The sequence below is a fragment of the Phyllostomus hastatus genome, unplaced genomic scaffold (genome assembly GCF_019186645.2).
Source record: "Phyllostomus hastatus isolate PE091 unplaced genomic scaffold, TTU_PhHast_1.1 phas_contig_34, whole genome shotgun sequence".
In the NCBI taxonomy this organism is placed as follows: Eukaryota; Metazoa; Chordata; class Mammalia; order Chiroptera; family Phyllostomidae; genus Phyllostomus; species Phyllostomus hastatus.
In genome coordinates, this window is record NW_025333857.1 from 46,583,509 (window position 1) to 46,595,831 (window position 12,323).

The 12,323-nt window shown below is 42.0% G+C and overlaps 1 protein-coding gene and 1 pseudogene across 6 annotated transcripts in view; both read left to right on the top strand.

Moving 5' to 3' along the window:
- The window catches only part of RUSC2 (RUN and SH3 domain containing 2), a 56,933-nt gene that overhangs the window by 8,395 nt on the left and 36,215 nt on the right, over positions 1-12,323 (top strand). The window contains exon 1 of one of the 6 annotated variants that reach the window (XM_045840362.1): positions 7,839-8,021. The exons of the other annotated variants lie outside the window; for them this stretch is intronic. The gene's annotated coding sequence lies outside the window, so the exon portion shown is untranslated. Of the gene's footprint in view, positions 1-7,838; positions 8,022-12,323 lie in introns of those variants that run through there. 6 annotated transcript variants of the gene reach the window in all.
- Positions 1,773-2,257, top strand: LOC123819781 (annotated as a pseudogene).

Sequence of the window (12,323 nt, forward strand, 5' to 3'; positions counted from 1 at the left end):
AGGGTGTAGAGGTCCAGGTGGACTCAAGGAGTGTCAGTGATTGAATTGTGTGAACCTGAGTGCCTCCCCAGCATGGGAGGTTTGTTAGCCTTACCCTGGGGTCTCCTGGTGGCTCCATCCTGCTGAGTTCAGGCTCCCAGCAGAATCTGGGACAGAGTTGTGTATCTCTAGGACAGGAGCCATTTGTCCCTTGCAGGCCTGACCAGTGCAGAGACTTCTCTTCATATGGCCAAATCTTGTCTGTTTGGGACTGACAAACTGTCCTGGCCTCATCCTGATGACTCCCTGAGACTCCACCCCACCACAAAAGTCTGTGGGCACCCTGCAAGCAGCTGCTAGACTTGGTACACCCTGGTACTTTTGCTGAGTGGCCTCAGACACAGCACTGGCTGCAAGTTTTAACCTGTATCAGTCTGGTGAACACCACTCACCCCTACCTGGTGACTCAGTGAAAATCTCTCTCATGCGGTTCAAGTACCACCAGAGGCTCTTTCAGTGACTGAGCCTAACAGTCAGCCAGCAAACAGAGGCAGGCAGAAGAGGATCTCAGCGTGCCTTGGGCCTTTTGCTGACCTGCCCCGAGGCTCAGTGCCAGTGGAATCCAGTCTTGTTGCATTAACTTGGTCCTTCCCATGCATACCCAGGCCCAAAAGAGGCAGCCACAAACTGTGGATTGCTTTGTAGCTCCAAACAGATTGCCCAGAGCCAGTGACAAGCAGTACCTGCCATTGACCTGCACCAGAGTCCCTCCTAAGAGGCCCCAGAACAGGCACATGCAGTGGCCAGCTTCAGAGCAGAATCCAGTTAGCTTCACAAGCAGCATATCCAAAGGCAGATCTTGGCAGGCACCAGACCCTGCTGTGGCAAATTCCTCTTCATGTGATCAGCACCTGCACAGCAGCCCATACACTGTGGTCATGGTTGATCTTCACAGTCAGCCAGCCAGCCTGAGGATCGACCCCACACATGAATGGGCCAATAGCAATCAAGACTTAATTACAACAGGACAGCTCACATGTCCTACACATGGACATTCCTGGAGCACCCAGCTCAGGTGATCAAGGAGACTGCACCACAGGGTCCCTCAAAACACCTGCTACATAAAGCCACCCTACCAGCCCTGGCCAGGTAGCTTAGTTGGTTAGAGCATTGTCTCAGTACGCCAAGGTGTCAGGTTTAATTTCTGGTCAGGGCACATACAAGAAGCAACTGATGAGTGCATAAATAAGTGGAACAACAAATCAATGTTTCTCTCTCTCTATCTCTAAAATCAATAAATAAGCCTTGGCTGCCAGTGTGGCTCAGTTGGTTGGAGTGTCATCCCATGGACTGAAAGGTCACAGGTTTGATTCCCAATCAGGGCACATGCCTAGGTTGCAGATTCAGTCCCCATTTGGGGGACATGTGGGGAGGAAGCCAATTGATGTTTCTCTCTCTCTCTCTCTCTCTCTCTCTCTCTCTTTCATGCTCTTGCTCTTTCTCTCTGGAATCAATAAATATATTTTTAAAAATAAAATAAAATAGCCCTGGCTGGTGTGGCTCAGTGGACTGAGTGCTGGCCTGTGAACCAATGGTCACTGGATTGATTCCCTGTGAGGGCACATGCCTGGGTTGCAGGCCAGGTCCCCAGTAGGGGGCACACAAGAGGGAACCACATAGTGATGTTTTTCTCCCTCTCTCCCTTCTGTCTAAAAATAAATAAATAAAGGATTTTTAAAAATTAAAAAATAAGTTTTTCTTTTTCGCCATCTTGAATCCTTCAGTGTCTGCCAGGAACAGAACTTCTGCAACAACAAATATGTCTGGAAGGCTGTGGTCCAAGGCCATTTTTGCTGGCTATAAACGGGGTCTCTGGAACCAGAGGGAGCACACAGCTCTTCTTAAAATTGAAGGTGTTTATGCTCGAGATGAAACTGAATTCTGTTTAGGCAAAAGATGTGCTTATGTGTACAAAGCAAAGAACAACACAGAGACTCCTGGTGGTAAACAAACAAAACCAGAGTAATCTGGGGGAAGGTAACTCTTGCTCATGGAAACAGTGGCATGGTTCGTGCTACATTCAGAAGCAACCTTCCTGCTAAGGCTATTGGACACAGAATCCGTGTAATGCTATACCCCTCCAGGATTTAAACTTACTGATAAATAACAACCCTGACTATGTGGCTTGTTTGGGGGCCCTCTGGCAAAGTGAAGGATTCCAGGTTGGGAGACATGGTTGGGTTGCAGGTTCAGTCCCTGGTAAAGATGCAAAGGGGAGCCAATTGATGAATGTTTCTCTCACACATCTATGGTTCTCACCTTTTTCTCCCTCCCCCCCTCAAATAAGTAAATAAAATCTATTTTAAAGAGTAAAAAAAATAAAAAGTAAAATAAAATCAATAAATAAAATTCAAAATAAATAAGTAGAGCCACCCTACCAAGACTGGGAGGCATAGCAGATTTACCTAATATATAGAAACACACACTAAGAGGCAGCCAAAATAGGGAAACAAAGCAACATGCCCCAAATGAAAGAACAGGAGAAATACTCAGAAAAGAGGCAAGAAATATACCAGATATAGAGTTCAAAAAGATGGTTACAAGGATGCTCAAAGAACTTAGTGATACTTTCAAGGAACTTAGTGAAAACTACAACATGAAAAAAGACATGGAAACCATTAAAAAAGAACAGTCAGAAATGAAGAATACAGTATCTGAAATGTAGAATACACTAGAAGGACTAAACAATAAATTGGATGAAGCAGAGGATCGAATCAACAATTGGAAGACAAGGTAGCAGAAAACACCCAATCAGAGCAGCAAAAAGAAAAAGAATCTTAAAAAAGATGATAATTTAAGGGACCATTGTGACAACATGAGGCATAATAACATCCACATCATAGCGGTACCAGAAGGAGAAGAGAGAGAACAATATATTGAGAACCTATCTGAAGAGTTAATGATTGAAAACTCTTCTAACCTGGTGAAGGAAAAAGACACTCAAGTCCAGGAAGCTCAGAGTCCCAATCAAGATGAAGCTGAAGAAGCCCACACCTAGACACAGCATAATTAAAATGGCAAAGGTTAAAGACAAAGAGAAAATCTTAAAAGCTGCAAGAGAGAGACAGTTACCTACCTAGAAGGGAGCTTCAATCGACTGTCAGCTGATTTGTCAACAGAAACGTTTCAGGCCAGAAGGGATTGGCATGAAATATTCAAAGTGATTAAAAAAACAAACAAACAAACAAAAAAACAAAACAAGGACCTACAACCAAGACTACTTTACCTAGCAAGGCTATCATTTAAAATTGAAGGAGAAATAAAGAACTTTCAAGGCAAGAAAAAGCTAAAGGAGTTCATTACCACCAAACCAGTATTACAAGAAATGTTAAAGTATTTTCTTTAAAAAGAAGGGAAAAAAATAGAGGGCATAGTTATAAAATATAAAATGGCAATTAGTACATACCTATCAATAATCACTTTAAATATAAATTGCTCAAATGCTCAATCAAAACACATGGGATAACTTAATGGTTATGAAAACAAGACCCATATATGTGCTGTCTACAAGAGACTCACCTCAGAATGAAAGATACACACAGACTAAATGCAAAGGGATGGAAAAAAATATTTTATGCAAATGGAAGTGGAAAGAATGCTGGGATAGCAACATTTGCATATGACAAAATAGGGTTTAAAACAAAGACCATAGTAAGAGGCAAAGGACACTACATAATGACAAAGGGAGCAATCCAACCAATGGCTACAATCCTTGTAAACATTTATATACCCAACATGGGAGCACCTAAATATATAAAGCAAATCTTGATGGACAAAAGGGAGGGATCAACAGTAATAGTCATAAGTAGGGAATTTTAATACCCCATTGACATCAATGGATAGATCTTCCAGACAGAAAATCAACAAGGAAATGGCAGCCTTAAATGACACACTAGGTCAAATTGATTTAATTGATATCTTTACAGCATTTCACCCCAAAGCAGTAGAATATGCATTCTTTTCAAGTGTGCATGGAACATTTTCTAGAATACAGAACAAGTCTCAATAAATATAAGAAGATTGAAATTATATCAAGCATCTTCTCTGGCCATAATGATATGAAATTAGAAATCACTAGGAAAAAAAGGAAAAAAAAACCACAAAGACATGGAAGCTAAATAACATGTTACTAAGCAATGAATGGGTTAACAGTGAGATGAAGGAAGAAATCAAAAGATTCCTGGAAACAAATGAAAATCAGAACACAACAACCCATAATTGTGGAACACAGTGAAAGCAGTCCTAAGAGGGAAATTCATAGCATTACAGGCCCACCTCAAGAAACAAGAAAAATCTCAAATAAACAATCTAGCCCTGACTAGTGTGGTTCAGTTGGTTGGGCGTTGTCCTACAAAGCAAAAGGTTGCCAGTTCAATTCCAAGTCAGAACAAATGCCTGTGTTTTGTGGGTTCAGTGCCCAAGAGGGCACTTACGTTTCTGAATGGGATGCTTATGATAGGCAACCAGTTTATGTTTCTGTCTCATATTGATGTTTTTCTCCCTCTCTCTTCCTCCCTCCCTTCCACTCTCTCTAAAAATAAATAAATACAATCTTAAAAAATAAAGAAAAAATAATACTTCCCACAAAGATGGAGGCATAGATTGATATACTTTTCCTCCTCACACAACCAAAGGAAGGACAAAAAAAAAATTAAAACAAAAATAACCATGTCCTGGCTGGTGCTGGCCTGTGAACCGAAGGTTTGCTGGTTCAATTCCCAGTCTAGTGCACATGCCTGGGTTGCAGGCCAGGTCCCCAGTAGGGCATGCACAAGACGCAACCACACATTGATGTTTCTCTCCCTCTCTTTCTCCCTCCCTTCTCCTCTGTCTAAAGATAAATAAAGTCTTTTAAAAAATAAAGAAAAAATAATTTAAGGCGTAGCTGTAGCCTGGATACAACCCTCTCCAATATTCAATAGATTATTTTTAACAACAGTTTTAGATTATGAAAAATTAAAATGATAGTACAAAGAGTTCCCATATTTTTCATAGGCACTCAATTTCCCTCTATTACTAACATCTTACATTAGTATAGTACATGTTTTACAGTTAATGAACCAATATTGATATATTATGATTAACTAAAGTCTTTACTCACATATTCTTAGTTTTTGCCTAATGTCCTTTTTCTGTTTCAGAATCCCATCCTGGATACCACACTATATTTAGTTTTCATGTTTTGTTAGATTTCTCTTGACTGTGACAGTTTCTAAGACTTTACTCATTTTTGATGACCTTGACAGTTTTGAAGAGTACTAGGCAATTAAGTTGTACAATGTCCCTCAGTTAGGATGTGTAATGTTCTCATGATTAAACTTGCATGAGGGAGGGGATAGCATCTGTTTTGTTCACCACTGGAATCCTAGCAATAGTCTCAATTCCCAGCCCATAGAAATCTTTGCCCAAAGATTGAATTAATAGCCCTTGAAAGAGGTGTTGAAGGAGGGCCTAGAATTAGAGCCCTGATTGTAGGAATGAGAAGAGGAGAGAGACTGGAGAGACTTTTCAAAGGCAGAGGCTATGAGGTTGGAGTGGGGCGCATGGTGCACGTGTCTGGAAATGATTAGACCTTGTGAGGAGAATGTTTGTGGGGAGGACTCACGTTCTGTGTGTTCTGCTGACAGCGAGCAATTATAGTAGTCATGTACCTTAAGTCACTGCGTTCACTGGGCAGGAAATTCTTGATTCCCAGATAACTTTCAAGTTTCCTCTAACCTTTTTATATGTTCCTTTGGTATGTTTCCTGGGACAAAGCCACTTTACAATTCACAGGAGGACAAAGAACAGAGCCATGAAGGTTCAAGAATTCGAAGTGGTATGCCTATTGAAAAAAAGCCCTGGGTGTGACAGTGAGAAGATTTCCTGTTGTAAATTGGTAAATTGAACAGTAATACAGTCTCAAAAAGGCAGTGGGAGTTCAAGAAAAGAAGAAATTCCTGTTTCATATTTACTGTACAGTTGCCGTTTACTGAGGCCTCAGTGAGTGCCAGTCAGTGTCCTGGATGTTTTCTTTGTCATCTAACTCCCACCAGCATCCTGAAAGAGAGGTAGTATTATCCCCACTTTTGGGTAAAGAAACCCAGACTGAGGGCGATCAAATAACTTGCCCAGCACTACAGAATTACTCTGTAAGAACAGAGTTATCTACCAACCTTTTCTTAGCTCTCTGTGTTAACCAGAAAGAAACAAAAGTGAATGGCCTGAAACTGGAAAGAGCAAATCAGGGCTCAGCTCTCCATTGTAACAGACAGTAATTTGTTGGCTGAAGTGAGTTTCAGTGACTTAACTTAAAGAGTATTAATGTAAAGTGGGACTGGACTCCAGCAAAGTGAATGAGAATAAAGATGAAACTCAACAGAGAGCCAGGGAATTGATAGATTCTAGTGACGCTAAGGGCCAGTTCAAACACGGATAATTTCAGTTGCCAGTCAGTATAAGCTGGTCCTTGATCAATAAATACGCTAACTAGCCTCTCTGGACACAGCTGGCTTTTCTGCATTAGCTGTCTTTCCATTGAATGCAGCACATTCCAAAGGCCTACTTTATAGGTTGATCCATTCATTTACTGACGGCACCTAGGTTGCTTCTAGCACTTAGCTATTGTAAATTGTGCTGCTATAAACGTTGGGATGCATAGGTTCTTTTGGATTGGTGTTTCAGGGTTCTTAAGATATAATCCTAGCAGTGGAATTGCCAGGTCAAAGGGAAGATCCATTTTTAGTTTTCTGAGGAAATTCCATACTGTTTTCCATAGTGGTTGCACCAGTCTGCAATCCCACCAACAGTGCACTAGGGTCCCCTTTTCTCTACAACCTCTCCAACACTTCTTGTTTGTTGTTTTGTTTATGATGGCCATTCTCACCAGTGTGAGGTGGTATCTCATTGTGGTTTTAATTTGCATCTCTCTGATGGCTGGTGATACTGAGCATCTTTTCATGTGTCTCTGGACCCTCTGTATGTGCTCCTTGGAGAAGTGTCTGTTCAAGTCCTTTGCCCATTTTTTAATTGGGTTGCTTGTCTTCTTTGAGTGGAGTTGCGTGAGTTCTTTATGTATTTTGGAGATTAAACCCTTGTCTGAGGTTCATAATCAGTTAATTTTTGTTTAGTCTCCCCAGGTAAACTGTAAGCTCCATGAAGGCAGGCACCAGTTCTGTTTTGTTCACATAGTGCAGTGCCTGCTACTTTGTAGGTGCTCAGTTAATGTTTATTGACTGGTTCATCTAGTCCTTGGGCAACACATTGGTATCTGATGTTCTCAGGGCCACAAATCCCTCCGTACATGTGCCGAAAGCAGGGAAGGAAGCCCTCCCAGACCCCTGTTGGTGTGCTTCCAGGTTGGGCTTTTAGATTCCCCAAATCCTGCCTGCTTTAGATGTCTCTGGTTTTGGCAGTGGGTCTTGTCCTTGTTCTGAGATTTTGACAATAAATGGATCATGCTATTTCCATCCCCAGGGGAGCTTGGTGGGGCCACAACCGAGGGGCAGTGGAAGCACAGTGTTACTGCTTTCTCTGCTGGAACCTCCCCACCTCTACCCAGAGATGCTCCAATAGAGGCTGACTAATCAGGAAATTCCAAACCCTTTTCCTGAAATGCTAAGCAGCTTGAGGAATCTCTCTAGCTGAAGTTGGAAAAGCTCCCAGTGAAGAGAGCTGAGTCTTATGTAACTTTAGGAAAAGAACAAACTGTTTCTCAGCTAGAGCTGGACTTGCTGGAGACACATCCTGCATTCTTTCCTAGGTGCTCCACTGGAAGCAGCTGGCAGGGCAGAGTCTAAGACTGGTGGGGCTAAGGGGGAGAGATGAAGAAAGAGGGAGAGAGAGACGTCTGTCATTTCTGGCTGGAACTTGCTGTTCTGGTTCTCACGCTGTGGCTCCCAGGAGCAGTAGAGGGAGCGAGGGAATTCCCGGAGAGGAGTCGTACCTGGCCACACTTGCCTTGCCCTTTCCAGAAGCCAGCGTTTGTCCTTTCAGCACCCCAGGTAGGCAGACTTCAGCTCAGTGTGTGTCAGTATGTCCATAGCTAGAAGGAGTCACATTCTGCTCTGGGAAAAGAAATTTTTCCAGTTTAGTTTGGTGAAGGTTCATTTTCACCTTAGTTCAATCCCCTGAACATTTTAAGCAGGTGCCAGGCTCTAGGCTAAGTCAGATCACTGCCAAGATGAACAAGATAGTCTTTATCCTTAACATTCAGCCCAGGAGGGAAGAGAGGATGTGCATAAATGATTTTTTTAAAGATTTTATTTATTTATTTTTAGAGAGGGAAGGGAGGGAGAGAGAGAGAGAGAGAGATCAATGTGCAGTTGCTGGGGGTTATGGCCTGCAACCCAGACATGTACCCTGGCTGGGAATCGAACCTGGGACACTTTGGTTCCCAGCCCGCACTCAATCCACTGAGCTACACCAGCCAGGGCAAAGGTTTTATTTATTTATTTTTTAGAGAGGGAAGGGAGGGAGAAAGAGAGAGAGAGAGAAACATCAATGTGCGGTTTCTGGGGACTGTGGCCTGCAACCCAGGCACGTACCCTGACTGGGAATCGAACCTGCGACACTTTGGTTCGCAGCCTGCGCTCAATCCACTGAGCTACGCCAGCCGGGGCTGTGCATAAATGATTTTAATACACTTCCCTGCTTTATAATCCTTCGTACTTTATGTAATTTAATTTTTGCTTTCATAAATAGTAATCCAATGAACATTCTTATGTATATATCTTTGCGTCCTGTCATCATGCTATTTCTTTTAAATATATTTCTTAGAAGTAGACTAAAGAAAGAGTATATTTATTTCAAATATTGATATTCCTTTGCTGCCCTCTTGAAAATTTCCTTCATTCAAAAACATTGACCTACCATGTGTACCAGACACCGTGCTCGGTCCTGGGGATGTCACAGTAAACGATGGGAGACAGGGCGCCTGCCCCATGGAGCGTGCTTTCCAGCAGTGGGACTAAATAAACAATGACAAAACACAATACAGGGCAATGCAAGGTGCTTTGGGAGCATATAACCAGGGTGTATAATATAGTTGTGGTCTAGGAAGAGCCCTTGAACTTTCTAGTTTCATTTTAAAACCTGGAGACTGATTAAGAATTAGTCAGATAACCTGAAACCTGTATAATTTTATTAACCAATATCGCCCCAATAATTTCAGTAAAGAAGTTTTAAAAAATAAGTAAGATAAAAAAGTAAAAGTAAAGTGGTTTTCTAACTTTAACAAAGAATTAGACAAACGGAGGGGCCAGGCCCCAGTCAGCACAGAAGTGACGGTGTGACTGTAGGGCCGGGGGAGTAGCAAACGATGAGAGTGCAGAGGTAGGGTATGAAGGGCAGAGTGCCCTTTTAAGGAGTTTGGATTTTATGGAAAGACTTTGAAGGGTTTTCTAATAAGAGGGTGACACAAATAGATTTCATTTTGAAAGGATGGCTCTGGGAAGGTGGATCAGCTTAGAGGCTGATGTAGTTCAGACAAGTGGTGAATATGGTTTGGTCTTGGGTAGTAGCGCTGGGGATGGAGAAGGGTGGACAAAGTTAGTGAGACAGCAGTTTTGGGGATTCTGTAGGATGTGTAAAGTGGAGGTAAATATAAATAACAGAAACCCAAAGCTGGTAACTTAAATAAGATGAAAATTTCTTTCTTTTCTTTTTATTGAATTTATTGGGGTGACATTGGTTAGTAAAATTATATAGGTCTTAGATGTATAATTCTACAATACATCAAAATTTCTTTCATTCTTCACAAAAACCCAAAGGCAGACAGTCCTGGGCTGGGATGGTGGCTCTCCTGTCATGAGAAACCCAGGCCCCTTCCAGTTTTTTGCACTGTTATACCCAGGCCATCTCTGTAGTCCAGGATGGCTACTGCAGCTCTAGCCATGACACCTACCTTCCTAGTATCAGTATGGAGGAAGGGAGGAAGAAGGATGCAACCCGTTTATCTTAGAGAAATTACCCAGAAGTCTCACAAACACTTCTGCCATAACTTAGTCAAATGGCCACACCTACCACCAAGGAAGGTAGAAGTTTAGAATTTCAGTTGTGCATCACTGTATCCAGCTGGATATCAGAGTTCTATTAAACTGAAAGAGAACGCTGGCTGGTGTGGCTCAGTGGATTAAGTGCTGGTCTGCAAACCAGGGGGTCTCTGGTTCGATTCCCAGTCAGGGCACATGCCTGGGTTATGGCCCAAGTCCCTAGTTAGGGGCATACAAACAGCAACCACACACTGATGTTTCTCTCTTTCTATTTCTCCCACCCTTCCCCCCTCTCTAAAATTAAATAAATAAAATCTGTTTAAAAATAAATGGAAAGGAAACAGATATTTGGCAACTAACAATCTGGAGCCTGGGAAAGTGAGAAACTACAATTCAGCCAAATTGTTTACAAGATAGCATTGATTACGTAAAAATTACACGTACTGCTATTGAAAAGAGACTTCTGTGGCTACTAGTCAAAGATCTAGCATATTAATATCCTGTTTATTTTTTGTGGCAAAGAATTTAAAAAGAGTTAGCTCAAATAAGGCCCCAGCATACATGTAAACATAGCTGTGTTGATTTGATCTGAATCACTGCTGTGCAAAATTGTCATGCTATGATTTTGAGCACCTTGTCATTCATTAATATTCAGACTATAGGAAAGCAGACCAAAAGGTTGCTACTATTTAGAACAAAGTTTAAATAGGGCCTAAATTAAGGCATTTGCTTATTGTTCTTCTCCACCAGGGATATTAGCAGTATGTTTTACTAGAAAGAGCAAGGGCTTCAGAGTGAGTCGGACAAGCCGAACTCCCCTACTTCCTAGCTCTGTGATCTCAGATCAGGTCATCTCTGCAAGACCCTCAGTTTCCTCAACTGCAAAATGGGGATAATGTTATCTATTTTACAGGGTCATTGTGAAGATTGGAAATGCACTTATGACAAATATCTAACAAAGTGGGTAGCATAGTAGATGATAAATAATAGCTATTATTATTATAAGTCATTCATTTCCTTCTAGTCTGTGGTGTGTGGGGAGGTATAACTACAGTGCTTACTGACCCTTTGCATGAATGTTATTAGGGTGCTTCTACAGCAGTTTGGTTCCTGTTTACAAAGCCTGTAAGTATTTGTGATAAATTCCAGATTCACAGCCTGCCCTAAGTCCTTGCTCAAAATGAGCTCACCCCTACCCTCACGTCTTTCATCTGTATTTACTATGTCCAGACCCATCTGACCGTTGATAGTTTCCCTTGCCATCCACAGCCATGCTACATATAGAAGTGGGAGGGGTGGGGAGGAGAGAAGGATCTGGGACCTGAGCCAATGCAAGTGTGGGTTTGGAAAAAAGGGGTGGACTGCTGGAGACATGGGATAGTATTATTAAGCAGAAATAGAAAAATAAACACTGTTTATGGCTCAGTCTGCACTCCAGAATGATAATGCAATAAACTAAATTCCACAGATGTTTTTGAAGCGCTTTATATGGGGGGAATTAGCCAGTCTGTCAGCTCCAACACAAATAACCTCGGAATTCCTCCTTCACATTCCTCAGTGGCTCCTTAGAGGGGAGCTGCCTCTGAAATACATGCATCAGGCCTTCGGGAAGAGGAAAGAGGATCTCTAGTCAGGCCAGCAGAGTCAGAATTTTTAGTTATAGTCTTTGAATAGATAGGCCTTGAAGATGTAGTGTAGAGGCCAGCCAGTTACGGCCCATGCCAAGGTGATTTTATACAGCCCACAAACTGAGAATAGTTTTTTACATTTTAAAAGAATATATATATTCTTTTATATACACATATATATATATGTGTGTGTGTGTGTTTTACATACACATATATATATATGTGTGTGTGTAAAGCCCTGGCTGGTGTGGATCAGTGGATTGAGTGCCAAACTGCAAACCAAAGGGTCGCCAGTTCGATTCCCAGTCAGCGCACATACCTAGGTTGTGGGCCAGGTCCCCAGGAGGGGGCACATGAGGGGCAATAGCACATTGATGTTTTCCTCTCTTTCTCCCTCTCTTCCCCTCTCTAAAAATAAATAAAATCTTTTTTAAAAAGGATATATATATATATATATGGCAGAACTACATGGCGCACAAAGCCTAAATACTCACTCTCTGTCCCCTTTACATGTTTATTGTCTGGCCCATTAGAGATAGAGTTTGCTGAAAGGAGGTGGGTCTCACCAGAGGCTGCAGGACATCAGAACATCTGTTTTGAATCCCAGGTAGGCACTGGTAGAAAAAGAGGCGTCAGCATCAACAAAGGATAGATTACTATTTCTCCTTTCCAAGAGCTCTGGAGA